General features: G+C 37.3%; 1 protein-coding gene across 2 annotated transcripts in view; it reads left to right on the forward strand.

The window, feature by feature from the left end:
* Positions 1-26,944, forward strand: part of GLRA2 (glycine receptor alpha 2) — a 453,170-nt gene that overhangs the window by 102,934 nt on the left and 323,292 nt on the right. The gene's annotated exons all lie outside the window — the stretch shown is intronic.

The following is a 26,944-nucleotide window of genomic DNA, read 5'->3' on the forward strand; positions in this document are numbered from 1 at the left end:
AGAAAGATCCCATTGAAAAGATAGGATACGCAATTTACGTAAGGGGATCTGCGGTATGGAAAAGTTGCGGCTGAAAAGTGAGCGTTAGACCCTTTTTTGAGTGACTCCAAATACCGGAGTTAGCCTAAAACCAGCGTTAGGAGCCTCTAACGCTGGTTTTCACGGCTAACACCAAACTCCAAATCTAGGCCTAAGTGATGGACATAAAGATGTTAAATACACATTTTGCGCATCACGTTTCTCAATTTTAGCATGGTCGGTTAGCACACATGAAAACGTATTCTTAGGGCTCCATGTACTAAGCCGTCAATTCATCCGTCATTGTAGACGCGGCTAAACTCGCCATTACTCGCCGCGGGCAAAATGGTGTCCGCTGTTGCTATGTACTAATAATCCCACAATAAATAGACATGTCTAGCCCGCCGCGAGCAGTGGCGGAATATTGATAAATTTGACGCCTCGCTCGCTGCGACTAAGCTGATGTACTTAACTTTCAGTTGAATTGTCTGGCCAATTGTTAACACGTGACATGCAAGATGTCACGAAGGTCATAGTAGTCGCAGGAATAGAATTTTGTTCCTATAAAAGTATAACTTTTGTAAACAACTTTATTATTGTTCCAAAATTTTGGGAGAGTGATTACAGAGCGTTATTTTTTGTGATCTTTATTTACAATTTCGATATGGCTTCAGATTATATAGGTATTATATTCAGGTATACAGATTACAGTCGACAAATTGGGCGCAATTTTTGTACATTGAAATGAGAGACAAATAAGACGCCAGTTATGCTTACCTAGAAGCCATCCTTCAGGCATATTTCCGTCCTCGAACTTCCGATATAACCCAGTCTGCCTTAAGATGTAAGAATCATGACAGGAGCCAGGAAAGTTAGAACGGACACTGATAATCCTCATGTTGGGGTCACAGACCATCTGGACATTCAAGGAATGGAAATGCTTTCTATTCCTATAGATCTCCTCACGAGCTTGAAGTGGTCTACAGCAACATGGGTACAGTCTATGGCACCTAGGACATTGGGCATCCCAGCCATCCTATAGAAATTTGACTTGATAGATTGCCATTCTTCAGGGGTAGATGGCAAACAAACATATCGATGAAAAATAACCATCATAGCCCCTATGACTTTGGATAAGTGGCGTGAAAAAGCAGATTGACTCATTCCAATAATAACGCTAGAAACTGCCTGAAAGGAGCCTGTTGCAAAAAAATGCAATGCAGCTAATAGTTTCAGAAGTCCCGGAATAGCTTGTGAACGAGCCGTCATCGGCTCCAAATGATCTTCAATCTCTCGATACAGGTGTAATATGGATTCACGATCAAGCCGGAATCTTTGTATGATCTCTCGGTCAGAAAGGCCGTGCAAACCAACCCGTGGAAGGAATACACGGGGGACACGAACTTTCCTTCTTCGAACCATACGATTAGCGACATTTCCAGTATTCTGTCTTCTAGCCCGGATTTGCATCACACGGAGAATAAACAAATACAGAATTCTCTCCATAGCTGCTGAAATGAACAATGTAAGTACAATGCTGATATTACTGCCTTTTATATATGTCTAGACTGGCGTCTAGAGTGACTTTCCTATTGTTTTGTACCTTGCCCGCCACCTAAAAGGTGGCGAGGCAAAAATAACGAGGTGGGGGCAGAGATTGACGCGAGCGGACAAATAGATTTTTTAGTACATTAGTTTTTGGCGAGTTGGTGGTCAAATGTGTCTAATTACAGTGAAAAATGGAGAGGTAGCGAGGTTTGGCGGATAAGTACGCTCGCAATTTTAAAGATGCGAGTTTTAACATAATTGACGGCTTTGTACATATCAGTTTGCGAGTTTTGACGCGAGATTTGTTGCGGGTAGCTCGCTGACTGCTTAGTACATGGAGCCCTTAAGGCGCGTTATTCAAATATTATATATAATCATTCTTTGAAATGATTGTGCAATGCTGCCCCCTGCACATTCATGGGCAAATCGGCCGCTAATAGGTGGTGTAAATCATCCCGATCGTATCAGATCAGGCTGATTGCTGTCCGCCGCCTCAGAGGTGGCGGATGAGTTAAGGAGCAGCGGCATTACGGCCGCTGCTTCTTAACTTTTTGTCTGGCAAGCCTGAAGGCTCACGCGGAAACAGCTGCATCCACAGAAGGGTAAATGGGCCCCTTGGTCTAGAAACCACAATCTTAGACAGTACAGATTTTTCTATGAATAACATAATTTAATAACATGATGAATATGTATGCCCTGTAACTCATATATATGGATGTAAAAAAATAAATAATTAAAATCTAAAAGGGCCATTATAGTGAAAAGATGATCTGCTCTAATTCTTTAGAGCATGTCATTTTTCTACTAGCAACCCTGCACTGCTATGTTTTCAACCCCTACAAAGGAATTAAAGTACTGCTTGAAAGTAGCAGAACACTGCTGTTTCTGAGCAGACATGGGAGCGCTAACCCAACCCGCAGCAGGAGTTGTACAACCCCATAGCATAGTTAAAATTAGAACATGTGTTTTCTCCACTATGATGTCCCTTAAAATATTACATAGTAACACAGAAACATAGTAGAGGAGGTTGAAAAAAGACAGAAGTCCATCAAGTTCAACCTATATAAATCTTAATATACTTACCATAAAAGCCCCAGTTGAGCTTAATTTAATCCCATTAAAAAAGGTGACCCATTTAACACAAGCAATCAAATCCCTGAATTCATGTTCCAGACAGAAATGTATCTAAACCATTTTTAAAAGTATCTAAGGTAATGGCATTTACTACCTCCTTAGGTTATGAGTTTCACAATTTGATTGTTCTTACAGCAAAAACACATTTACATTGCAGGAGGTTAAATCTCCTTTCCTCCAGCCTTAAATAGCTCCTGCCATCTCTTTATATGGGCTTTAAATTTATTTATATAATGTAATCATTTCACCTTTCATGTACCTTGTTTCTAGAGAAACAGACCCAGTTTGGCTAACTTCTCCTCATAGCTTAAATTATCCATACCACATTTTAGTTTTGTGGCCCCTTTCTGAACTTTTTCTAAGTCTCCAATGTATTTTTTGAGATTGGTACCCAGAACTGCACTCCATACTCAAGGTGAGGTATTACCAGGGATTTATATAGTGACAGAATTATGCTCTTCTCCCTTGCATCAATAGCTCTTCTAATGCATGCTATTATCTTATTAGCCTTAGAAGCCGCTGCCCTGCATTGTGCACCCATCTTTAGCTTGTTATCTATAAGTTGTCCCAAATCCCTTTCCTCATCTGTTTTGCCAAGTCTAGTCCCATTTAAATAATAGGTTGCCTGCTTATTTTTACTTCCAAAATGTAGAACCTTGTATTTTCCAGTATTAAATCTCATTTTCCGATAACCTGCCCATTCTTCTAATTTTTGTGGATCCTTTTGTAAAGCAATTTCATCATGAAATGACCTAATGACCTTACAGAGCTTTGTATCAGCTGCAAAAATAGAGATGTTTCTATTTATTCTTTGCTCCAAGTCATAAATAAAAATATTAAAAATAAAAGGGTCCAGTACTGATCACTGGGGGGACCTTTGTCCAATCTGAGTATGATCTGTTTACTACAACTAGTTGCTCCCTCTCTTTTATCCATTTATTTATCCATGACAATGAGCTAACATTTTCATCTATACACAGTCCCTAATTTTGTATATTAATCTCTCATGTGGCACTGTATCAAACCCCTTAGCAAAATCCAAGTATATTACATCAAATATCTATATTTTTATTTAATTTCTCATAGAATCTAATTCATCTAGTTTGACATGATCTATTTATCATAAAACCATGCTGATTTGAACTCAATCTTGTTTACACAAATATACTCATCAATATAATCCCTTCAAATATCTTCCCACTATTGATGTCAGACTAACTGGTCTATAGCTTCCTGGATTAGCCCTACCTTTTAAAAAGTGGCACCAAATCAGCTTTACACCAGTCCTAGGGTACTATGCCTGAGGATAATGAATCTTGAAAAATGAATAGTAGCAGTTTGGCTTCCCACTATTGATTTCAGACTAACTGGTCTATAGCTTCCTGGATTAGCCCTACCTTTTAAAAAGTGGCACCAAATCAGCTTTACACCAGTCCTAGGGTACTAAGCCTGAGGATAATGAGTCTTGAAAAATTAATAGTAGCAGTTTGGCTATAACAGTGCTAAATTCCCGTTAAACCCTTGGGTATATTCCATCTGGGCCTGGGGTTTTATTTACCTTAATATTATCCATTTTTTTCTGATATCCTCAAGAGATAACCCAGTTAATGGTATGGGCTTGTATGTTCTAGTTTGTTTCAAAGTATCTCCCATTGATTCCTCTCTTGTGTATACTGAAGAAAAGAACTAGTTTAGTACCTCAGCCTTCTCCCTGTCACTGTAAATCATGCTACCCTTCACACATTTTAATGTACCTATATTTATCTTCTTTGATTTTTTTGCCATTTTTTAAGGTTTGACTTAGAATCCTTTGTAAATAATCTTTCATTTTCAATTTTGGGTAATTTGATTGCATGCTTTGTTACATTCCTTATATATTTGGAATGTTGAGTCTGTACTAATTTTTTTGAATAATTTAAATGCCCTAGGTTTTTTTCTTATTTCTTTTAACACATATGTATATTTATTTAACATAGTTTTAAATGTTATCCATTTATCCCCTGTATTTTTTACTAGATAATAATTTGTCCCAATTTATGTTATTTAACGAGTTCCTTAAATCATTTAAGTTTGCTTTCTTAAAATTAAAAGTCTTAGTTGAACCCTTATAATAATGCTTATGGAGATTTCAAATGTGACAATGTTATGATCACTGTTACCCAATTGTTCTTATTACTTTGTTGTCTTAAGCACTTAAGCACAAAAACTGTTTACTTTACATATAAACCATTGTAAGTAAATGTTAAAAATAAGGCTGAGATTTACTAAATCTTTACAATCAGCATGATTATGAGTCTGTATATAAAAGACACCTGATTGGAAGATATTTATGCCACGTTTAAAGGGATTGGAAGCCTTATACAGTTTTGAAACACTTTCCAATTTATTTCTATTATCAAATGTGCTTCATTCTCTTGACATCCTTTACTGAAGGAGCAACAATGCACTACTAGGAGAAAGCTGAACACATCTAGTCAGCCGATCCAAGAGACAAATGCTTGTCGGCACCAATCACCAGCTAGCTCCCACTAGCATAGGAAATGTACATATGTATTTTCAACAATTGATACCAAGATAAAAAAAAAAGTGCATTTGAAAACAGAAGTGAATTTAAAAGTGCCTTAAAATTACTTGCTCTGCCTGAATTATGCAAGTTTAATTTTGACTTTCATATCCATTTAATTTGTGTTACCTGGATGTAGGAAAGGTAAGTTTTGGTATGTTGCGTTTCTCTGATATCCTCTTTTATTGTCAATCATTCAAAAAAATTACATTTTGTTAAGATTAAATTTTCCATATATTGTCATATTTGGAAATGTCTAATACTGAAAGTAAGACAGGTGTTACTAGGCTGCTAAATACCCTTAAAGTAAAGTTCCCTAATTTAAAGGGACAGTAAACCTTAAAAATAATGTTATATAATTCTGCACATAGTGCAGAATTATATAACATTATTTAGGTGCTATAGCCATAAAAGCATTTTTTACCGTTTAATTTGCTAAAATACGGCGCTTTTACAGACCCGCTCTCTGCTCTCTGCTGAGCGGGTCTGTAATTTTTAGTCAGCGCATCGGGCCAGCTGTATAGTCACAGCCCGGCCCGACCGCGCCATAGCACTAAGTACAGCTCGCTCCTGCGCTGACTAAAAATTACAGACCCGCTCAGCAGAGAGCAGAGAGCGGGTCTGTAAAAGCGCCGTATTTTAGCAAATTAAACGGTAAAAAATGCTTTTATGGCTATAGCACCTAAATAATGTTATATAATTCTGCACTATGTGCAGAATTATATAACATTATTTTTAAGGTTTACTGTCCCTTTAAGGGAGACTAAAAACTAGACTTTCATAATTCAGATAGAACATGCAATTTTAAACAACTTTCCAATTTACTTCCATTAACAAAATGTGCACAGGTTTTTTATATTTACACTTTTTGAGTCACCAGCTCCTACTGAGCATGTGCAAGAATTCACAGAATATACATATATGCATTGGTGATTGGCTGATGGCTGTCACATGATACAGGGGGAGTGGAAATAGACGTAACTGAAATTTGTCAGAAAAAAATCTACTACTCATTTGTAGTTAAGACTAATTTTTATTGCATTGTCTTTTTATCGTGCATTTGTTGATTATGCAAATTTACTGTATTTATTGGTCCTAATTTAAATTGTGTTCTTATAATAAACTAAATGTTTAATATAACCATTACCTTGAGTTCAGTTATGTTCTATCTTCAGAGCACATAGAGCTAACTGTGTGAAGTCTCTTCTACTTGGAGAGGTTAAAGCTTCCTGGGCACTAAGGGCCGGTGATCTAAAGCTATATGCTCAGGCAAGATAATATAAAAGTCTCATCAGTATGGCAAGGTCCCTCAAAATATTTAATATACAAATTTTACCTTGAGAGATGTTTAATTCACAGTGCAGGGTTCTGTATGTGAAGAAGCTCCTATATTGAAATATGACATCTAAAAAAATCCCTAATATTTTGTGCGGATTTCTCTTTATGACAGCAAGTTTTGGATCATAAGGTCCCTGTTATAAAAATGGCAAGATTTCCTACTAAACTATTTAAAGTAGTTTAAGATTTGGAGCTCTACTGAATCATGAACAAATCTTTATATTTTATCAAAGATTGAAATAAACACATCAGAATATAACAAATCAATATCATTGAATTCTACTAAATCCACAGTACTGCTACAGGTAGTGTCTGTGCATTGCCTTACACATTCTTTGTATTCATCCTCAAATGCCAGGATGTAAGTGGCCTACCTCTATGAGCCAGTAAACCTACCGCAGATAGGTGGTTTGCCATAGCAAAGGTCCATAATTCCTAAACTGCAGGGACACACAATGGGAAAATAATAAATAAAGCATGCTAGAATATCTAGATATAAGCTATTTATATTGTTTAGTTTATATAACTACGGAATTCGATTTTCCCTGCCCATGAAGATCCACCAGAAATGTGCTCTTTAAACACAGTGTATATATATATATATATATATATATATATATATATATAATTCCAAAAAACAGCAACACACCAGGATTTGCATCAAAACAAATCTCCGGGATATGTCTCCCCTTCTTCAGAACAATTATTATACGCAAATACCATGCTTATAAAGTGTACAAACGCACAACAATACCTCAGACATCCTGTGAAAAAAGGTGCCAAAATTACATCATATCCAGTGTTCATTAGTGTATACCCCCAAATGAACCGGAAGTTATTGATATTCACTTCCGGTTTTACGAGAGCTAGGTTCATGACATAAATACCCACACATCACATAAAATAACCAATGTCAAAATGGTGTTTACAAGTAACATCCTCCTGTAAGTGCATAAACTTAAATACAAAACCTATACCGTTGTCATTTACAGCTTAAACATGTGACCGGACAGTTACATCACATGCGGTTTACTTGCCATTATGCGTCACTTCCGGTTTCGTCAATACCTGAACTACCTATACAACGCAATATCCGGTTAGTGGAGTGAATATTAATATATCTAATAAATTAAGTACAGTACAACAAAATCAAAACCTCTTGGTAGGTAATTGAACAAGTGATGCCCACACTAAAGAGTTGTGTGAACTACCAGAATAGTGTGGCATATACAAAACCAGTGTTATTTAGTGACATGAAAAACAACACATATTAACAGCTTAACGCTCCTAAAATATTACCAATACTCTATACAATTTACAAATAAATTCAGCTTGTGGTTTAGCTACTATCTTATATCTAAAGTATAGTTAAACATATGCATCATGCTACATAGTGAATTGATGTTACTTTTGACCCCACAGAAAAATTCAAAAAACAACTTGAAATTCTAATAGATGTGGGTTTAAATCAGGGCTACTTGACAGAATCGCTTAAAAAGTATATGACAACAGAATGCCCTAAAATACCCATTCTATGCACTATGCCCAAAATCCACAAATCACTAGTGAAACCTCCGGGATGCCCCATTGTTTCCTCTGGAGACTCGCTATTACAACCCATAGCCCAGTATGTAGACTTTCTGTTGCAACCAGTAGTCCAAGAAAACAAGGCTCTTTTACTTGACTCCAATGAATTACTTAGACTCCTTAAGGGGGTAGAAATGGAGGAACAGGATCTACTGGTTACATTAGACGTTAATAGTCTATATACCATCATCCCCCATGAAGTGGGTTTGGACAGGGTACAAGAAGCACTTCTCTCCTCTTCCAATTAATAGAATTTTGTCTCACCAGATATTATTTTAAATTTGAAAGATCTTTCTATTTACAGACAGCAGGCACAGCCATGGAGTCGAATATGGCCCCACCATATGCTAATCTTTTTATGTCTGGATTTGAAAAACAATTCCTTTGGCCAAAGAGGTGCATCAACGTAATTTTTTTAATTCTGAGGGGAAGCACAGAAAGTTTACACCAGTGGTTTCAGCAATTTAATAACACTGACACTATAGTCAGATTTAAAATATCCAACAGTGAGAGTTCCATAGAATTTTTAGACCTGTTAATTATGAAGGGACAGACTCGACTTAAAACCACACTATATTCCAAACCGACTGACCGCAACTTACTGTTGATGGCTGACAGTTGCCATGCCCCATCTTTAACTAAGGGAATAATTAAATCCCAGTTCATAAGAGCGATTAGGAATAATTCTAACAGTGAGAAGGGGGTCTCACAGCTACAAAAGATGTATAACAAATTCCTAAACAGAGGATACAATAAAGTCACTCTAGAGTCTGTCAAGACTGACAACTGAAAGACATCACTCAAGAGAAACTTTTGCAGAAGCAAGTGAAGAACCAAATAACGGATAGGATCATCCTTACCACCACTTTTGCTCCTAATACATCTAAAGTGGGATGTTCTATCAAAGAATTCTGGCACATTTTGCTTTCAGATACCAAATTAAAGTTCACTAAGGATATAACCCACATCGTTGGTTACAGACGTAACACCAATCTAAGGGGCTTACTGGTCATCTCAGACCCTATTAGATGCTACACAAAAGAAGATGTTTGTGGGTCACGCAAAGGATGTTACAAGTGCCCAAATTACACAACTTGCATTTTTTGGATATATTAATATTTACGCCACTAACCGCATATTGCGTTCTATGGGTAGTTCCGGTATTGATGAAACCGGAAGTGACACATAATGGCAATATCCGGTATTGAGTAAACCAGATGTGATGTAACTGTCCGGTCACATGTTCAAGCTGTAAATGACAGCGATATAGGTTTTGTATTTAAGTTTATGCACTTACAGGAGGATGTTACTTGTAAACACCATTTTGACATTGGTTATGTTATGTGATGTGTGGGTATTTTTGTCATGAACCTTGCTCTCGTAAAACCAGAAGTGAATATCAATAACTTCCGGTTCATTTGTGTGTATACACTAATGAACACCGGATATGATGTAATTTTCGTGCCTTTTTCACAGGAAGTGGGAGGTATTGTTGTGTGTTTGTACAATTTATAAGCGCAGTATTTGTGTATAATAATTGTTCTGAAGAAGGGGAGACATATATATTTCCGAAACGTCAATAAATTTGACTATTTGTTTCGATGCAAATCCTGGTTTGTTGCTGTTTTTTGGAATTCTATTAGATACAAGAAGACCACTTAGGTGGTTGACCGCAGGAGGGCAGATTCATACTGGGATTTTATATATATATATATATATATATATATATATATATATATATATATATTATATATATATATATATATATACTGGGACTTTATATATATCTATCTATATATATATATATATATATATATATATATATATACATACAATAAAATATGTGTCTAAATTAACGCTATTATCATTGGGATGCATGTTTGTTTTGCTTCCCACTCCTTGAAAAAAGTCTTTGGATGCCCATGCCCCTGTCAGATACAATAATATAAGGTTATAATCAGTGATGCAACACACACTGCACTGTAATGTTTTTCATCTCTATTTACAGCGAGAAGCAATTTCTCTCAAGATTTATTAATGTTCATCAGGTTCATTGTAGGGTTCAAAAATGCCTGCATCTGAAATGGCCCAGAAAGAATACATGAAGTATATAAGTGCACATAGTAAGTTAATTTGTATAGCATGTTATATTAAGTACATAATGAGAATAATATACCGAGAATCAAAGACTTGCACATTCATACCAATATACTGATACAAACATACTGTTAAAATCACTCTGACATTTGCTCACTAATACATTGACTTTTAAAGCCATTTAAAAGAATATTCAGGGATTCACCTAATAAAATAGCATTAGATGTTACTGTTAGGTTTAATTTTTCCAGGAATAAATGTCCTTAGTATATGCTATTTCTGCGATAAGATGAATCACAGCTGCAGACTTATGGAGTAGCAGAGAGAGAGAAGATTTGCTAATTTTGGTGAATCAAGTAACTTGTTTAGTACTAACTGGTTACAGGAGAGAATCCTGCTTAATAGATATCAAGAGGGAGTAGCTGAGAAGTGCTGGACTTGATCATGTAAGATAGTTTTCAAATAGAGACGATACTTTGTTGCAGACAAGACTGCCTTGCTCTGTTTGTGCAGCGTTCGGACTTGATGCTGTACTGACGTCACAGGAGGCATGGCCGAATCACGCTGCAGAGAGAAGTAGGCTTGTCACTCCGTGTGACGCAACTAGCAACGGAGAATTGTGATATATCTTAGTACCGGAGTTAACGACTTCCAACCGATCTTACTGGGAACAAGGAGACAACTGTAATTTGGTTAGTTCAGGTTCAATGATAATAATTCATGATACCGGCAGTTCCGGAGGTTACACTCGTAGGAGTTATAAACAGTTCTATTCAGTTTGTTTGCTGTTTACCGTAACAGACCAAATCTGTAAAGTTGATAGGTGATGAAATCCGGTGAAGCACTGAGTAGATGGTATGCTCAGGATGACGGTAAATAGCTCAGGTGAATTAGAAATGAAAGTTGCGGTTTTAATACAACTGTAGAAATCCAGGGAAAGTTCCTTGCGATAAAGTCTCTTGCTGATAGAAAAACAAATATAAGTTTTAGCTTTTAAGAAAGCGAAGGTATTTATAAATCCTTTGTAGAAATGAAGAGTGAGCTTCTTTAGCGTGTGAGCTGTAGCAATGCCACAACTAACTGCATTAATTAGCAGCTGGTGCTGGGAGAGACAAGCTTTTAACAGACAGAGTTAAAGGGACATACAGCAGAGAACAGATACCTGACATGTCCCCCCCTCTAAGGAGCTGCATCGCAGCATAAAGGTCCAGGTCTATCCAGGTTAGCATGATGGAAACGTGATATCAATCTATCAGCTTGCAGATTCCCGGAAGGCTCCCATGAATCCTCATCAGAGGAGTAACCTCTCCAGCTAACAAGATACTGCAGACGACCCCTAACAATTCTGGAGTCCAAAATGCGGTTGATTTCATAAATCTCTTCATCGTTTTGAATCAAGTTGGATGGAGTAGGGGACGGAGGAGTACGGGTAGGAACGTACGGTTTTAGAACGGACACATGAAATGTGGGATGAATACGAAGATCCGATGGTAGAGTGAGAGTGACAGCATTTTCATTAACAACCTTACTAATGATGTAAGGACCAATGAATGTCTTGGAGAACTTTTTACAAGGGGTCTTTAATTTCAAATTCTTGGTAGAAAGCCAAACTTTATCACCTATTTGATAAGGAGGTGGTATTTTTCTTCTAGTATCATACTGATGTTTCTGTTTAAGTTGAGCCGATTCCATACTGTTCTTTACAAAGTGATGTATTTCGGATAGGTTAGTAATTAAATCATTGATGGAAGGAGAGCCGATGTCAGCCTGAGGATGGAAATGAAACGTAGGATGGAAACCATAGTTAGAAAAGAAAGGAGATGTTGTACTGGAAGAGTTTTGTGAGTTGTTGTATGCATATTCAGCCATGAAGATGTTTTGATACCATTTATCCTGCTGATGTGAACAATAACAGCGAATATACTGTTCCAGACATTGATTCACCCTCTCTGTCTGCCCATTGGTCTGGGGATGAAAGGCTGTGCTGTATCTATGATCAATTTGTAGAAGTTTACATAGTTGCCTCCAGAATCTCGAGGTAAATTGTGAACCCCTATCAGATACAATGACAGATGGTATTCCATGTAAACTAACTATTTCAGTGAGGAAGAGATCTGCAGTTTCAGCAGCTGAAGGCAACTTTTTGTAAGGAAGGAAGTGAGCCATCTTAGTCAAAAGATCAACTATCACAAGCACTGTGTTACAACCGTTAGATTTGGGAAGTTCAACAATGAAGTCCATTCCAACAGTATGCCATGGTCTAGGTGGAATGGCCAGAGGTTTGAGCAATCCAAAGGGTTTTGAGGAAGTCTTTTTTGAGGTGGTACAAATCAAACAAGAAGTTATATAATCCTTTACTGTTTGGTCCATATGAGGCCACCAGTAGTTCCTGCGTAACAATTCAATCGTTTTGCGGATACCAGGATGTCCAACTAAGGGTGGATCATGATGATCGTGTAACATCTTGCTCCTTAATGATGGAGGAATATAAAGCTTTTGTTTGAAATAGTAGAGGCCATCTTTTAGGGATAATCTTTCCTTGGGAAGAGAAGTGTCTTGCTCTTGTTCAACACGTAGAGTGTCTTGCGCCTTGGATATAATTCCAATGAAATGTTCAGGAGATATTATACTTTGTGAAACAGTTAAGGCAGGAGGTTTAGTAATATTCCTAGTCAAGGCATCAGCCTTCCCATTCTTCGAACCTGGTCTGTACGTGATGTGGAAGTTGAACCTGGAAAAAAATAAGCTCCAGCGGAGCTGCCTTGCTGAGAGGGTTTTACTGGATTGTAAATACTCTAAGTTACGGTGGTCGGTATAAATGAGTATGGGAATTTTTGTGCCCTCTAACAAATGTCGCCAGTGTTCAAATGCTGACTTGATTACAAGAAGTTCCTTCTCTCCGATAGGGTAGTTTAGCTCTGGAGGTGTCATCAACCGGGAATAAAAAGCAACAAGATGTAAAGGCTTTGACATTGATTCCTTTTGGGAGAGTATGGCACCGATTGCATATTCTGAGGCGTCAACCTCAAGGATGTACTGAAGATCTGGGTTAGGAAACCGAAGAATTGGTGCTGATGAGAAAGAATCTTTTAGGAAACTGAAAGCCTTTTCAGCTGTGGAATCCCATGAGAATTTGGTGTTAGTGCCAGTGAGTTTACAAAGTGGTTTGGTGATACCAGAAAAGCCTTTAATAAACTTCCGATAGAAGTTTGCGAAGCCAAGAAAGCGCTGTACATCCTTCCTGCAGTTAGGGGTTGGCCAGTTCTTAATAGCTACTACTTTGTTGTCTTCCATACTTACACCTGATGGAGATATGTGATATCCAAGGAATGTGATCTCAGAGGTATGAAAAATGCACTTTTCTAACTTGGCGTATAATTGGTGTGTTCTTAAACGACCTAAAACCCATTTGACATGTTTCTGGTGTTCCTCCAAATTGTCAGAGTATATGAGTATGTCATCTAGATATACCACCAAACAAACGTCCAGTAAATCCCTAAAGATGTCATTTATTAGGTACTGGAACGTTGCTGGGGCATTACAGAGCCCGAATGGCATCACGGTGTCCTCATACAGCCCGTATCGAGTCCTGAAGGCTGTGAGCCATTCGTCCCCTTCTTTAATCCTAACCAGATTATAGGCACCTCTGAGATCAAGTTTTGTATAAATCTTGGCCTTGCTGAGACGTTCTACCAACTCTGGAATCAAGGGCAGAGGATACCTGTTTTTTATCGTCCTCTTATTCAACTGTCGGTAATATATGATTGGTCTTAGAGAACCATCCTTATTCTTCACGAAGAAGATACCTGCCCCTGCAGGTGAGGTAGAGGGTCTAATGAAGCCTTTTCTAAGATTCTCCTCAAGATAAGACTTCAAGAATTCAAGTTCTGGTTGTGACAGAGGGTATATGTGTCCTACAGGGATGGAGGACCCTGGAAGAAGTTGGATAGGACAGTCATACAACCGGTGAGGAGGGAGAGCCTCTGCTTCTTTTTTACTAAAAACATCAGCGAATTCTGAGTATTCGTGTGGTATCTCAGATGATGATATTTGTAATAAACACTGTTTTGGTGAACAATTTTCTTTGCAGAAAGAGGAGTCGAAATCCAATTTAAGTGTACCCCATTTAATGTTTGGTTGATGAAGTTGGAGCCAAGATAACCCTAGAATAACAGGGAATAGGGGTGATGGTAATACATCGAAAGAAAGATATTCAATGTGCCCCCTATCAGATGTTACTTTCAAGGGGATGGTGTGATGAGTAACTGGGCCAGAAATAACTTGTGAACCATCAATGACTCTGACAAAGACGGGTTTTGCTTTTAACACAAGTGGTATTTTATTTTTCTTAATGAGTGATACATCAATAATACTGGAATATGCTCCTGAGTCCACGATGGCTTCAGTATGAACTAGATGACGATCCCACTGTAAGGAGAGAGGAAGAGTACAGTAAGCTGGACTAATAACTTTAGTTGTGAAAAAATTTGTAATAGGTTGTAACTTACTCTTCCTCTGACGTAGGAGTAACGGACAGTCCTTGACGGTATGATCAGGAGATGCACAGTACATGCAAAGATTTTTAAGTCTCCTACGGCTCCTTTCTTCAGGTTGCAGGGGACCTTTTACAACCCCAAGCTCCATAGGGACAGAAGTTTCTTTGGCTGATGCTGAGGCAGTATAAGGAGATTGGTATTTAAATGAACTCTCAGGCTACTGGCGTTCTGCGCGTCGCTCACGAAGGCGACGGTCAATCTGGATTGATAGATTAATGAGACCTTCCAAGGTTCTGGGAAGTTGAGTACGAGCCAACTCATCTTTGAGCGAATCAGACAAGCCCAGCCGGAACTGATTGCGTAGAGCAATCTCACTCCATTCAGAGTCTGCTACATATAATTTGAACTCAGTGACATATTCTTCAACAGGCTTACGACCTTGCCTGAGTGAGCGCATCTTAGCTTCTGCAGAAAGCTGTTTTTGAGTATCTTCGTATAGAAGGCTCATTTCTGTGAAGAACCCAGTGAGAGAACCTAAGATAGGGTCATCATTTTCAAACAGTAGATCTGCCCATGTTCTAGCTTCACCTCTTAGAAAAGAGATGACTGTCAAAACCTTGATTCTTTCTGTGTTGTAAGTCTTAGGTCTCATTAAGAACAATAAATGGCAAGAATTCTTAAATTGCCTATAAGTTGACCTGTCACCTGTAAACTTTTCAGGAAGAGAAACCTGTGGTTCTGGGGTGTTATCTTTCATCATTGCTTTTAAGCTGTCATTTTGCACCTGTAAATCCCTTAAGCCCTGTGTGAGCTGATTTACTTGTTGAGTTAGGTTGTACACCACAGTAGGTAAGTCTGCTGGATCCATATTCTTTTTTGGCTAATTAATATGTTAGGTTTAATTTTTCCAGGAATAAATGTCCTTAGTATATGCTATTTCTGCGATAAGGTGAATCACAGCTGCAGACTTATGGAGTAGCAGAGAGAGAGAAGAGTTGCTAATTTTGGTGAATCAAGTAACTTTGTTTAGTACTAACTGGTTACAGGAGAGAATCCTGCTTAATAGATATCAAGAGGGAGTAGCTGAGAAGTGCTGGACTTGATCATGTAAGATAGTTTTCAAATAGAGACGATACTTTGTTGCAGACAAGACTGCCTTGCTCTGTTTGTGCAGCGTTCGGACTTGATGCTGTACTGACGTCACAGGAGGCGTGGCCGAATCACGCTGCAGAGAGAAGTAGGCTTGTCACTCCGTGTGACGCAACTAGCAACGGAGAATTGTGATATATCTTAGTACCGGAGTTAACAACTTCCAACCGATCTTACTGGGAACAAGGAGACAACTGTAATTTGGTTAGTTCAGGTTCAATGATAATAATTCCTGATACCGGCAGTTCCGGAGGTTACACTCATATGAGTTATAAACAGTTCTATTCAGTTTGTTTGCTGTTTACCTTAACAGACCAAATTTGTAAAGTTGATAGGTGATGAAATCCGGTGAAGCACTGAGTAGATGGTATGCTCAGGATGACGGTAAATAGCTCAGGTGAATTAGAAATGAAAGTTGCGGTTTTAATACAACTGTAGAAATCCAGGGAAAGTTCCTTGCGATAAAGTCTCTTGCTGATAGAAAAACAAATATAAGTTTTAGCTTTTAAGAAAGCGAAGGTATTTGTAAATCCTTTGTAGAAATGAAGAGTGAGCTTCTTTAGCGTGTGAGCTGTAGCAATGCCACAACTAACTGCATTAATTAGCAGCTGGTGCTGGGAGAGACAAGCTTTTAACAGACAGAGTTAAAGGGACATACAGCAGAGAACAGATACCTGACAGTTACATATAAGAGAAATAAATATAACATTTTAATCTCCATAAAGTAAGAGTGCTACCATGTTGTAATATGAGTTTGTCTTATCAGACCATACAGAATACACCTCACAATCTGACTTCTGTAAGCAAGTAGTACCACCTATTTCCTCTTTCAAGGTTGAAGGACAGGGGTCAAGTCCTACAAAAAAAAGTGTGGGAACTCTCCAAGACACCAAGATTTCCACCCCTCTCATAATAAATTTTGTTTAGTAACATTGAAGAATATATTGAAGAATATATATACACAGACACGCACTCATATAAATAGCTAACCTCCCACCCGGCTTTCGTATTGGCTGTGAACTCAAGATTTTAAAGCTTTAAAGTAAGGCAGACATTTATTGGATTCTGTATCAACATTAATAACCACATAATAAATGTCTTTTTTCCCCCATCAACTTCTTCTTTTCTTGCATAATTATTCAAACTACAAACAGGTAATGATATACTGGATGCAGAGTAAAAAGACATATTTTGTGAATGATTTAATGGTGAAAAATAGGTCAGTTGGTATGAAAGCTAAGTGATGCCAGTATTTTCAGACCCACTGAGGGCCAGATTATTAGTGGAGCCCTATTTAGCGCTTTCGTTAGAGCGCAAGAATTAAAAGTTTTGCTTGCGTCGGGTTGCACTTGTATTGAAAGTAAAAAGTTATCTATCTGGTGTTAACCCGACGAGAGCAAAAAGCCGAACTTAGAATATCACTGGCCTAATAACCTATTTCCCCATAGAAGTCAATGGAGAAAAAAAAGTTGAAAAAAAAACACCGCAATTGGGCGCAAACCTGATCGCATATTCTCATTTGTTCTAACCCGACATGAAAATATGAATATTTCACATTCCAATGCTCTGCACATAGCAGCATATGTTCTATTTATTCATAAATACATAATTCTACATATATCTGATGATATTTTGGTAGAATCTAAATCTATACCTACATATACATGATTATATATATAACATGACAAAGTAGTAGTATATGGCAGATTTATAGATGACCTTATATTCATCTATAAGAAAAATACTGAAACTTACTATCCAGGAAATCATTGATTTCTTTAACAACAATACACTAAATCTGTCATTTACGCATCAAAATAATGATAAGACCATCAACTTTCTAGACCTCACACTAGAGTACAATAGTGAAGGAAATATTACAACTAGTACATTTAGAAAACCCCTATCAAGAAACACTATACTTAGAGCAGACTCTTGCCATGCCCCACACATGCAAAAAGGCATTACCAAGGGCCAATATCTAAGATTGCGGAGAAACTGCAGTTCTCTCCAATTGTACATTAAACAAGCAGATGAACTTACTAATAGACTCATATCCAGAGGCTATAAAAAAAAGTGTCCTTCTCAAAATTAAATCCCAAGTAGCAAGGATGGATAGGAGTACACTACTTAACAACAAAAAAACCGCAACAGGAACAATTAGCAGTAGTAATAATAAAAACTCCACATTTAAAGAAGACATTTGCTTTGTAACTAAATACAGCAATCAATTCTACACCATTACAAAGATCATCAAGAAATATTTACCAGTTCTCAATAGTGACATCACTTTGAGGAACAAATTACAGAAACATATAAGATTTGTAGCCAAAAAAGCACCAACTATACGTGACAAGATCACATACAAGTTTCATGAAAAAATCTTACCAACCACTAGTTGGCTAACCCCCACCAAACGTAATTACAGATGTGGCAATGTACCATGCAAAAGCTGCAAATATACTGAAAAATACTTGACGTTTAGCTCCTCAGAAACACATAAATCATATCCAATAACTGATAGAATGGACTGTACGTCCACTCACATAATATATCTAATTACATGTACACATTGCCAAGAACAATATATAGGTATTACGACACGCCCACTGAAGGACCGTATAAGAGAACATCTCTTATCAATAGAAGAGGATTCCCTAGGACGTGGCCATGTACCATGCAAAAGCTGCAAATATACTGAAAAATGCTTGACGTTTAGCTCCTCAGAAACACATAAATCATATCCAATAACTGATAGAATGGACTGTACGTCCACTCACATAATATATCTAATTACATGTACACATTGCCAACAACAATATATAGGTATTACGACACGCCCATTGAAGGACCGTATAAGAGAACATCTCTTATCAATAGAAGAGGAATTCCCTAGGACACCTGTGGCCAAACACTTTCACACACATGAAAACAAACTTAGTCATTTTACATTTAAAGCCATAGGCCTAGATTTAGAGTTCGGCGGTAGCCGTCAAAACCAGCGTTAGAGGCTCCTAACGCTGGTTTTGGGCGCCCGCTGGTATTTGGAGTCAGTGATTAAAGGGTCTAACGCTCACTTTACAGCCGCGACTTTTCCATACCGCAGATCCCCCTACGCCATTTGCGTATCCTATCTTTTCAATGGGATCTTCCTAACGCCGGTATTTAGAGTCGTTTCTGCAGTGAGCGTTAGAGCTCTAACGACAAGATTCCAGCCGCCTGAAAATAGCAGGAGTTAAGAGCTTTCTGGCTAACGCCGGTTTATAAAGCTCTTAACTACTGTACCCTAAAGTACACTAACACCCATAAACTACCTATGTACCCCTAAACCGAGGTCCCCCCACATCGCCGCCACTCGATTAAAATTTTTAACCCCTAATCTGCCGACCGCCACCTACGTTATACTTATGTACCCCTAATCTGCTGCCCCTAACACCGCCGACCCCTATATTATATTTATTAACCTCTAATCTGCCCCCCACAACGTCGCCGCCAGCTACTTACAATAATTAACCCCTAATCTTCCGACCGCAAATCGCCGCCACCTACGTTATCCCTATGTACCCCTAATCTGCTACCCCTAACATCGCCGACCCCTATGTTATATTTATTAACCCCTAATCTGCCCCCCACAACGTCGCCGACACCTACCTACACTTATTAACCCCTAATCTGCCGAGCGGACCTGAGCGCTACTATAATAAAGTTATTAACCCCTAATCCGCCTCACTAACCCTATAATAAATAGTATTAACCCCTAATCTGCCCTCCCTAACATCGCCGACACCTACCTTCAATTATTAACCCCTAATCTGCCGACCGGAGCTCACCGCTATTCTAATAAATGGATTAACCCCTAAAGCTAAGTCTAACCCTAACACTAACACCCCCCTAAGTTAAATATAATTTTTATCTAACGAAATAAATTAACTCTTATTAAATAAATAATTCCTATTTAAAGCTAAATACTTACCTGTAAAATACATCCTAATATAGCTACAATATAAATTATAATTATATTATAGCTATTTTAGGATTAATATTTATTTTACAGGCAACTTTGTTATTATTTTAACCAGGTAAAATAGCTATTAAATAGTTAAGAACTATTTAATAGTTACCTAGTTAAAATAATTACAAATTTACCTGTAAAATAAATCCTAACCTAAGATATAATTAAACCTAACACTACCCTATCAATAAAATAATTAAATAAACTACCTACAATTACCTACAATTAACCTAACACTACACTATCAATAAATTAATTAAACACAATTGCTACAAATAAATAAAATTAAATAAACTATCTAAAGTACAAAATATAAAAAAGAACTAAGTTACAGAAAATAATAAAATATTTACAAACATAAGAAAAATATTACAACAATTTTAAACTAATTACACCTACTCTAAGCCCCCTAATAAAATAACAAAGCCCCCCAAAATAAAAAATTCCCTACCCTATTCTAAAATACAAATATTACAAGCTCTTTTACCTTACCAGCCCTGAACAGGGCCCTTTGCGGGGCATGCCCCAAGAATTTCAGCTCTTTTGCCTGTAAAAAAAAACATACAATACCCCCCCCCCAACATTACAACCCACCACCCACATACCCCTAATCTAACCCAAACCCCCCTTAAATAAACCTAACACTACCCCCCTGATGATCTTCCTACCTTGTCTTCACCATGCCAGGTTCACCGATCCGTCCTGGCTCCAAGATCTTCATCCAACCCAAGCGGGGGCTAGACATCCACTGAAGAAGTCCAGAAGAGGGTCCAAAGTCTTCCTCCTATCCGGCAAGAAGAGGACATCCGGACCGGCAAACATCTTCTCCAAGCGGCATCTTCTATCTTCTTCCATCCGATGACGACCGGCTCCATCTTGAAGACCTCCAGCGCGGATCCATCCTCTTCTTCCGACGACTAGACGACGAATGACGGTTCCTTTAAGGGACGTCATCCAAGATGGCGTCCCTCGAATTCCGATTGGCTGATAGGATTCTATCAGCCAATCGGAATTAAGGTAGGAATTTTCTGATTGGCTGATGGAATCAGCCAATCAGAATATAGTTCAATCCGATTGGCTGATCCAATCAGCCAATCAGATTGAGCTCGCATTCTATTGGCTGTTCCGATCAGCCAATAGAATGCGAGCTCAATCTGATTGGATCAGCCAATCGGATTGAACTATATTCTGATTGGCTGATTCCATCAGCCAATCAGAAAATTCCTACCTTAATTCCGATTGGCTGATAGAATCCTATCAGCCAATCGGAATTCGAGGGACGCCATCTTGGATGACGTCCCTTAAAGGAACCGTCATTCGTCGTCTAGTCGTCGGAAGAAGAGGATGGATCCGCGCTGGAGGTCTTCAAGATGGAGCCGGTCGTCATCGGATGGAAGAAGATAGAAGATGCCGCTTGGAGAAGATGTTTGCCGGTCCGGATGTCCTCTTCTTGCCGGATAGGAGGAAGACTTTGGACCCTCTTCTGGACTTCTTCAGTGGATGTCTAGCCCCCGCTTGGGTTGGATGAAGATCTTGGAGCCAGGACGGATCGGTGAACCTGGCATGGTGAAGACAAGGTAGGAAGATCATCAGGGGGGTAGTGTTAGGTTTATTTAAGGGGGGTTTGGGTTAGATTAGGGGTATGTGGGTGGTGGGTTGTAATGTTGGGGGGGGGGTATTGTATGTTTTTTTTTACAGGCAAAAGAGCTGAAATTCTTGGGGCATGCCCCGCAAAGGGCCCTGTTCAGGGCTGGTAAGGTAAAAGAGCTTGTAATATTTGTATTTTAGAATAGGGTAGGGAATTTTTTATTTTGGGGGGCTTTGTTATTTTATTAGGGGGCTTAGAGTAGGTGTAATTAGTTTAAAATTGTTGTAATATTTTTCTTATGTTTGTAAATATTTTATTATTTTCTGTAACTTAGTTCTTTTTTATTTTTTGTACTTTAGATAGTTTATTTAATTTTATTTATTTGTAGCAATTGTGTTTAATTAATTTATTGATAGTGTAGTGTTAGGTTAATTGTAGGTAATTGTAGGTAGTTTATTTAATTATTTTATTGATAGGGTAGTGTTAGGTTTAATTATATCTTAGGTTAGGATTTATTTTACAGGTAAATTTGTTATTATTTTAACTAGGTAACTATTAAATAGTTCTTAACTATTTAATAGCTATTGTACCTGGTTAAAATAATTACAAAGTTGCCTGTAAAATAAATATTAATCCTAAAATAGCGGCAGATTAGGAGTTAATAAGTGTAAGGTTAGGGGTGTTTAGACTCGGGGTACATGTTAGAGTGTTAGGTGCAGACGTAGGAAGTGTTTCCCCATAGGAAACAATGGGGCTGCGTTAGGAGCTGAACGCTGCTTTTTTGCAGGTGTTAGGTTTTTTTTCAGCTCAAACAGCCCCATTGTTTCCTATGGGGGAATCGTGCACAAGCACGTTTTTGATGCCGGCCGCGTCCGTAAGCAACTCTGGTATCGAGAGTTGCATTTGCGGTAAAAATGCTCTACGCTCCTTTTTTGGAGCCTAACGCAGCATTTGTTTAAACTCTCGATACCAGAGTTAAATTTATGGTGCGGCCAGAAAAAAACCCGCGGAGCGTTAACAGCCCTTTTACCGCCGAACTCTAAATCTAGGCCATAGAGCACATAACAAACAATCCACTAGGGGGTGACAGAAATAAGACGTTATCCAAAAGAGAAGTATATTGGATATTCATGTTGCAAACTAGAGCACCACAAGGCATGAACAAAAGATATGATGTTAATCTATATATAGAGTAAGCAAGATATGTTTCACTTACATATCCTAACCAATTTCCATATATTACTTCTCCAAATATACAGATAAAACTAACAACAACACACAATATATACTTAACAGCATATCTTAAGTTCATTAATAATATGGATACAATCATTTTGAATCCAACAATAACCAATCCAATAATATATAGGGCTCAGTCCATTAGTCCCTATAGCATACATATAGTCCTATAGCTAACTTTTATATCTCTCTCTCTCCCCTCTGTTCCCAACAAAGGTTTGCTAAAATTATCTATGCTTTATTTTTTTAAGCATGACCTATCCCTCTCAAATTAAAAAGGAATTAAAAAATAGTTTTTCCTACATTACTTCATAAGAAAATGTTTTTAACATAATCTATCTATTGGCTATATCTTTCTATTCAGCATTATTATCTCTATCTTGTTATGAACTAACCATTTAATATAACCCAGTATTCCTTTTTTAGGGTTAGACTTACAAGTGTCTTGTCTTTTACATGTACATTTGCAACCAAGACCACTACTTAGTCTTTCCTACAGTTCCATAACAAATTATGTGAAATATATTATATATAATATCACATTAGCTAGGGGTTTCATACAGAATCCTGGAGTTAATAGAATGCTATTTTTAGATACTTCTACATCTTCTCAGAAATGTTATTAATCATTTTAATGAATAATCATGTTTTGTATATTGCTGTTGCTTTATAGTGAGCCATATAATAGCTATTATATATTGCTGTTGCTTTATAGTGAGCTATATATTGTTTTTCTTCTGCAAGTGACCATTTTGGTTCTCTCTAAAATAAGCAGATCAAGTTTATCATGTTTTCATGTAACTGCCCTATTTTTAAAAAAAAGAAAAATACTTGTCCATAAACACATATTATTTTATCTATAACTCACTTTTAAATGCACTAAGCTAACATTCTCACTAATTTTTAAGGCATATGTAAAAGCATTGCAACAGCTAAAAAGCTAACTATTGGAAAATTGTTTGTTAACAAGTACTATGTATTTAAATACCTGTTTAACATATTATCTGTTCTTGAGTGTACTCTGCTGCTCAGGACCTCTAAGACAGGTGTGCACGATGTTATTAAAAAAACAATCTGTGAAAGTTCACACCTACCTAAAGGGTTAACAAGATACCCCTTCTGATTGGTCACTCACACCCTTATAAGGATCCTGACCAGCAGAGACCATTATCTCTGATGAAGCGCATGTTCCCATGCGCGAAACGCGTAAGATAGGAGCTTACCATGTGTCTGATGAAGCCTGCTCCTAAATAAAACCTAATTTCATCCACTCTAAGACTCAGCGTTCCTTTTTCCTCATTCGTATATATATATCTATATATATATATACAGTATATATATATGTATATATATATATATATATATATATATATATATATATATATATGAATTTAGATTTAGAAATACATAGAACATGTTCTGCTGTGTGCAGAACATTAGAAATATTTACAGTAAATGCACAATTTAACCCTATATTAAAAATCGATATTGCATAAATGCTTTTTCATGTTTTCATCTACTTAACTGCAAAGGGCTCCAATGCTCTTATATACATGTCTATATGTGTGTACATATGTATTTATGTTTCTATGTGTATACATGTCTGTAAATACATATACACATATAAATACCTAAATACATATGTATGTATATATACAGTATATATATATATATATATATATATATATATATATATATATATATACCTACATATACATATTTAGACATGTCTATGTATGTATGTCTATGTTAAAGCCCTTTAACTGATTTTTTTGTTCTAACACCTGAGATCTCATATCTTTGAGTCCTTATAACTTTTTGTACAAAATGATTATTAGATAGTGTTATTATGAGTATTTTTGATGTGTTTTGTGACACTTTCTTCTTTTGGGAAACCGTTAACCACAGCTCTAAGCATGTGATAACCCGACAAACATTAACTTTAACTGTGCTCAAACGACCACATTTACTTTCAACTTGTAATACGAGCACAATTTAACTTTAACTGAAAGTTAAGTTAAACATTAAATGAACGCGAAAACCCGATATCGCTCTTGTGCAAATGTTTGCACTCCACTCATAATTTGGCCCTGAGTCAGTAGGGGATAGAGCTCTAGAAGGTACAGAATCATTATAAAATTAAAATAATCTACTGCATAACATCTTTTTTAAAGGTCTTCCTTGAAAGAAAAAATACAACAAAATGCATAATATCTCAATTCATTGGCCTACCTTCCAGTTAACCTATACAATATAGATAAATAGACTTGAAATTGAGAAAAGACGACTATCGTACAAGCACCACTCTCTCACTCACCCATCTTGAAGTAGGGCAGCTCAGTGTTGCCCAACTCTTCTCTCATGGCCACACTACCGGCACCTTGCTGCAGACATGCATAGGCACGACTTGCTCAGAAGAGAGTCAGCAGGCCCTGGCGGTGGTGAGGCAGGTCTGCCCCAGCTCAGCTCGTGCTCTTGAAGGGTCGGCAGCTTAGATACGGTGATGGACTTGGCTGTGCAGGAGGTGGAGGAGGCACAGGCTAGGCCAGCCAGGTAGAGTAGGTAAAAGGGAAGCATGTCAAGTGCAGTGAGCTCCTACTGGGTGGGAAGACACTAACTACCCAAGCACATGCCCCCCCTTAACTCCATGTTTTCTCTGCAATGGCCAATCATATGCACTGTCATCCTTCCTAAATGCCACCCCTTAACCTTGTGACTGACAGTCAAAGCCAATTATCATCTGATGCTACACTTCCCTCGTCTATCTCCTACTGCTTACCCCATGCACTCGCCAATGATATGCATAGCTAGTAAAAAGGATAGTTCAACCATAAATTGGACTTTTTTCTTACATTTTTTTTTGTATTTCAATGTGATTTAACTGATTAATGACAAAAGAAAGTTGAGTTTAAAGGCCACGTGGGTTAAACTACTCTGTACGACATGGTTAGATATTATTAGTGCCAAGTGAAATGAACTGGATAGATGCCTTTATTTGCATTTGGGTTGATTCTGTTATAAAATGTTTAGCTTTATTATTAAAAAACTTGTTTTACAGTCTCTATATAAAGTTTGCTACCTGTGTATACTTTTGGATATATTACAAACAATGCCAGTGGAAATTATGTCAATTATAGTGGAATATAAGATGTAAGAAAAGCTTTGCATGTTGTCACTCTATACCCAATGAACAAGCTATATCCAATTGTTAATTTTGGAAACATTATTATAAAAAAAAAAAGGTAACAGAGCTATTGTAAAAAAGTATATTGTAAATACTAATACTAATAATAATAATGATAATAATAATATTTTCTACAAAATGCTAAAAAATGCAATTTTTCAATTTCTTGTAAATTTTAAGGAATACTTGAAAATGGAATGCATATGCAATAATGAATTGGTTTAATGGGATACTAAACCCAAATTCTTTCTTTCATGATTCAGATAGAGCATGCAATTTTAAGCAACTTTCTAATTTACTCTTATTATCATTTTTTCTTCGTTCTCTTGCTTTCTTTATTTGAATAAGAAGGCATCTAAGCTAAGGAATCAGACAATTTTTAATTCAGGACACTGGACAGCACTTGCTCATTGGTGGGGGGATTTAGCCACCAATAAGCAAGCACAACCCAGGTTGTGAACCAAAAATGGGCCGGCATCTAAACTTACATTCTTGCTTTTCAAATAAAGATAGCAAGAGAATGAAGAAAAAATGATAATAGGAGTAAATTAGAAAATTGCTTAAAATTGCATGCTCTATCTGAATCATGAAAGAAAAACATTGAGTTGAGTGTCCCTTTAATGGGGTGAAGCAAATCTTTAAAATTAAAGCTCTACTGATCCAGAGCTAAACTTGATCAATCAAGGATGGCATTTAGGTGTAGTCTCCAATCACTCACCATGTTCAGCAGTGGAGCAGAAGTAGATTGTAATTATATGTGTTTACTGTGTTATACAGTATGTGTTTACCCTTTTCTAGTGGTTAAATGCATAGGGCAAGATTACAAGTCGCGCATTATGAGTTTCCCATGCATGATATGGTCTTCGCAATCAATTTCCATAACATAACTATTACAAGTTTTGAAAAATCATGAATGCGCCTTTTACGCAACAATCCTTTCCACGCTCGAAGAGCTGTGGTTAAAAGTTTTCCGCAACATAAACCCTTCAAA

This window comes from Bombina bombina, chromosome 3, assembly GCF_027579735.1.
Source record: "Bombina bombina isolate aBomBom1 chromosome 3, aBomBom1.pri, whole genome shotgun sequence".
Lineage (NCBI taxonomy): Eukaryota > Metazoa > Chordata > Amphibia > Anura > Bombinatoridae > Bombina > Bombina bombina.